The sequence below is a fragment of the Lycorma delicatula genome, chromosome 1, assembly GCF_047948215.1.
Source record: "Lycorma delicatula isolate Av1 chromosome 1, ASM4794821v1, whole genome shotgun sequence".
Lineage (NCBI taxonomy): Eukaryota > Metazoa > Arthropoda > Insecta > Hemiptera > Fulgoridae > Lycorma > Lycorma delicatula.
The window spans coordinates 149,655,268-149,660,845 of NC_134455.1; positions in this window are offsets into that span (position 1 = coordinate 149,655,268).

Sequence of the window (5,578 nt, forward strand, 5' to 3'; positions counted from 1 at the left end):
AGTGTTTTTTGTCTCGTGAAAATTCTTACCAAGTATCAAGAGTTGTGAATGATATTTTTCGACTTTAATAACAGTTCATCGGATAGCACTGGCAACAATATCGTCTAAAATGGGTGGCACCGAAGGATAAAAGCACGAAGAAAAGTCAGGCAGAATAATTAATTTAACAGTAGCCGCGCTATATACATTTGATATTGGACTCTTGGGTATCTTTAAGCCAGTCTCCGTTGAAAAATTAACACCACCTTTGAACACAGCTACGCTCTTCTATTCTACCTTCCATCCATATCATCCCTTCTTTCATCCAATAACTTCCTTTCAACCCTTTGTCGACTTATTCATAAGAAAGGAAGAGGGTGTACTTTTGCGTGTTTATTACCTTTACATTTCTCCCACTTTGGAATCTTATTTTGTCCTTACTTCTTTTCCCTTCTCACTTCATGGATATTATTTTAGCAAACAAGAAACACTTTTTTTTAAATAAAATATTTTTTTTTTATTTCAACAATACGTGATGAAATTGACGTGACGAATATTTTTCGACGTCCGAAGTTATGTACTAATTACAAATCAACGAAAAAAGTCATTCAATTTGTTTGAAAGGGAAAAAATATAAATAAAAAATTTCGTACAAATTTATTTACAAAACCTTCAAATTCTATTACGAATTTTATTTTGGAAGCCATTACATTGTAATAAGAAATTTTATGTGGACAACACATGACTTCCTTGTACGCCTATTAAATTGCATGTGTATATGTAACCTTTTTTAAAATAGAAAGTATATAAAATTTTATTTTATTAATAACTTCTAATATTTGTTTTATATATTTTAGTTACTGTTATTATTGAATTATTTATCGTAATTTTTTTTACAATGAGAGGTTAATAATAATTATTAATAAATCAATATATTTATTTTTTTTTTAAATATTTAAAAAGAAAAGGAGATGAAGTCTGATTTGAACCGATGTGTCATCTCCTTTAAGATTCAAATATTTTATTAATTAAAATTTAATTTGGCTATAACTCTGGAACCGATGAAAATAAGTACCACTTATGATGTACCGATGAAAATCTCTGAATGAGGGCTTATTACTGCAGTTAATATAATGTTGGATTTTTTGGACACTTTTGGTTCAGTCAATTGAAATCAAAAGGGGAGGTGCACAACTAGATGTTACAACAGTCTTAAATCCAAAATTTCAACATCCTACAGCTAATCGTTTTTGAGTTATGCGAGTACGTACGTACGTACAGAGGACACGTAGAGAAACTAGACAAAATCGATTCAGGGTTGGTCAAAATGGATATTTCCGTTGAAATCTGAAAATCGAAATTTTTTGCGATCACAATACTTTTTTTACCTCGCACAAGGAAGTAAAAACAAAACTATAATGTCTTCTTCCCTTAATTAAATTATTTAAATTTTTCAATCAGGTATCATTAAAATAAGCACAAAATGATAATAATTTATTATACTTTTCCTCTTATATTTTTATGAAATATATAGAATATAAAACAGCAGTAACAAATAACTCTTAAATATAAACAAATAAGCAGTAAATGATGAAATAAAAGCTTTGAGGATATGTTTCCAATTAAGAGTTTTGTTACTGTTATAAAGCAATATATGTTAAAAAGTGTAAATGACAGAAAAGTAAAACTAGAACCAAAAGCTTCGAAATTTAAAATTTTCTTAAAATTGAAAAAAGTTATTATTAGAAAGGAAAAGTGAAATAAATTGAAAAACCATGTGAAAAATGGAATGATGCGAAAAGAGAAAAAAATAAAGTGTAATGATTAGTTCTTTCAAGCTATTATTTACTACATATAATAATAACACTAGAAAATAATACAACAGCCGTTATGTTTATTTATTGGAGAACATTAACATCAGGTCCACGTTTAATACAACTTTTTTACATTTTCATTAATGATTTTGATTTTTTCTGACGTAAAAAATCCAGTATAGAAACAAGATAAGGCTCTAAAACGGTTTTCATCATTATAGACATAACTTCTTTGTGCTAAAAGTATAGAAATGTATTGTCTATTTGGATCAAAAATAACCATGAGTGGTTACCGGTTTGGGAAACAAGGTATCAGCAGTTTTATTGCTACGTAATTCCCCATTTTAAACAAATAATTTATTTACAGTAATTCTTTTCTTAATGCATACCTATCTAGAACAAGGCAGCATACCACTAATCAGTAAAATATATTCTAAATTAGTGAAGTTTTAAAGCTGAAATTTAGCCCTTTCATTTTTATCTTGTGTAATATCACTAATATATGGGCTGTTCTACTAGTATAATCATATTTAGCTTCTATATGGTTTCGACTACCATTAGACTAGCATTTCCTCTAAACAAAAAATTGCCTATCATCTACTGACCATTGGCCAGGTAATACGATCTATATGTTATACAATATAGATGTGAGTAAATTCAACAAAACCTTGTGATAAGAAACTTACTTTTCCATTAGCAATCTTAATTTTAACTTCATAAATAACGTTTACAAATTAAAGTTATCCAAAATACTTTTAAATTAACGGCTATTATTTTACTTTAAATTATCAAGTTTAATATAATACTACCAGACCGGGGCTTATAATGTTATTATTTTCCTTACAAATATAACTGAAAACGGATTATTATTGCGTTAAATATGTTCATTATTGAACGATATAAAAATCACTAATCATTAGAAGTTATACTTATAAACAAGAAAAATCGAAGTATACCTTTTACAGAAAGTCTTATTTGGTTCACAAAACTTCGTTAATTTTTTCGTGCAACTTGCAGCAGTGTGAATTATGATGATCTTAAAAAAACGCGTAAAAATCAACATACAAAATAATAATCCATCCAGTTTTATTTGTTAATGTTGAAGAAACAAAAGGAATCAGGTGTTAGTTGTTGAAGGTAAGGAATAAATTTGTATAAGCCATTTCTATTGCATTTAAACCATTTGTTTAATTTTAATTTTTGAAATATAGAAGTGAGCGCATTTTGGAAACAAATTTAAAATTCAGATATTCTGTAATCTCTCCCTTACTATACTTTTCTTTCATAATCTTTAAAATTGATATCAAAAGATATAGTATAGGTCAAGGATGACCTTGACCTAAAGTGATTCTATAAAATGAAACTTTAAAAAATCGTCTAATTCTGTCATCTCTTATTTAAAACGATTACGGCATACTGAGGTAAATAAAAATTAAATGGACACTATTTAAAATGTATTAGATAAAGAATTCAACTGGAAAAATTTCACCAATTTATTTAATTGTCAACTATCCAGAACAACATTTGTAACATTAAAATTATTAGCTAAATCATAGAAAATGCCACAATAATCTGATATATTATATTCAACTTGATAAGTAAAATAATAGCCTTAATTCAAAAGTATTTTGGTTAATACTTATGTTAAACGTTATTTATGAAACTGAAATTCAAATCGGTAATGCAAACGTGAGTTTCGTATCACAGTTATTTTTTGAGTTTACTCACATGTATATTGTATAATATATTAATAGTATTACCTGGCCAATGGTCAGTAGATGGTAGGTAATTTTTGGTTTGATGGAAATGCTAATCAATGGCAATCGAAAGCAGATCAATCACACAGAAGCTAAAAATGATTAAAGTAATAGAAGAACCCATGTAATATTAATTCGAACCTTTCCTTCTTAAAAGAAGCATGCCGCCGGCCCATACAGTAAAGTTGGCAGGTTAATTTTTTTTTTTAATCGTAAAGCCCAGACTAATGAAAAATGAAAGAAAACCCAAGAAAAGTTTATTACGATCTCAAATAAAATAATTATTTTAAATAGAGGTTATAGTAATAATAGACGTAATAGTAATAATTATTTTATTTGAGATCGTATTCATAAATCTTATTTTGCATAAAAAGTTTTGTTGATAAACTTTTCTTGGGTTTTCGTTCATTTTCCATTAGTCTCGGCTTTATGATTTAAAAAAAAATAGTAATATTAAACTGTAGGATATGTTGTAGTGTAGTTTGTTCAACAATTAGTCGGTTTACTCGAATGACAATATTAACAAGAATAATGTATTACATTATACAATATAAAGAAATAAATTTATCGTCAGATTAACAAAATAAAATTAAGTCGTTATTCATTCACATCTTTGGGAGTCGATTTATTACGTACAGATAAAATATTAATAACAGTAACGCTATTATATTACAGCTCATCGGTTTCAGGAGTTGTGTATGCAATTCACAAAGTCGCTCTGTCAGTGGTTTGCCGGTCTACTCGGCGCACCTTGCGGTTAAATCATTTTATACACCAGAATATATTACCATTTTGAATATTGCCAACCTTACAGATGCATAAATCCCAACTCGTACCCTATCTACTTTCCATTTCCCTTCTTTTTTCCTTCCTATAATTTACTATCTCATGTATGCTTCACACAAATAACCATATATTTATGTTACATTCAGTTTTTAATTCACTCGTGTTTTTAATGGAACATGTTTTTTTTTTTTAACTTTCACAATTTTGATGAAGTAGACACTTGTTTATGATTAAATCAAATACTACTAAAAGATATTTATCGATAATTTTATAAATAAACTGCACCGCAAAGATACACTGTACTCGTGAATGATGAAATAAAGCATATATAATTGAAACTTGCTGAACATTTTTGTAAGACGAAATGTTGGGAGAAACAAAGAGAAAGATCTTACTTCACCTGACTTTTCAACCATTTATCAGAGCGGGATCTTTATATGAGGAATAATAGATAAATAATACATTGAGAACAATTATTTAAAATAAAAAAATGGAACCGATATAAAGACAGTGCAAACCTAAATCAAAATCGAGGTATCTGAATTTTTTGATGATTTTATTAATGGTGCTACATATCTTGTGCAGAAATTCCCATTATTTGCACTGCAGAAGACATATAACATCATCTAAAGTGACGAATACTTATAAAATATTAGGATTTCCGATGCTCCCACTTACTTGCCGGATGGCGAAAAAATCATTTTTGTCAATTTTCAGACAGATGTTTTGAGTCAAAAAAAGGTTTCAACATCAAGCTACCACCGAAAAAAGTGCAGGTGCTTTGATTGCAACAAGATTTATTATTTCATTCGGATTAATAGGTAAAGGTATGAGCGAACAAACATAAAAAATATATAAGAGTCGAATACACAACCTCCTTTTTTGAAGTTAAAAATTAAAATTTGTTTTCAGTTTTATTTTTTATTTTTCACAATTTCACCAAATTTCTAACAAAGTGTCACCTGCAATTGGATTTACTAGGGATGCCTGTTGCTCGTGTAATATTAATACAGCATAATCAGATTAATGAAAGGTCCACCAGAGATCGTTTCACTTTTTTTACGGACATGGATATAATGTATTGGCTAACATAATTACTATAATATATCATAAAATAAAATAAAAAATGAGAAATTAACGAAACAATGAAGAAAATCATCATTTTTAAAGGAAAAGAATGTATTTAATGACATAAGATGGATAAATTAATGCGATTTAGATATTTAATTCTTAAAACTGTAT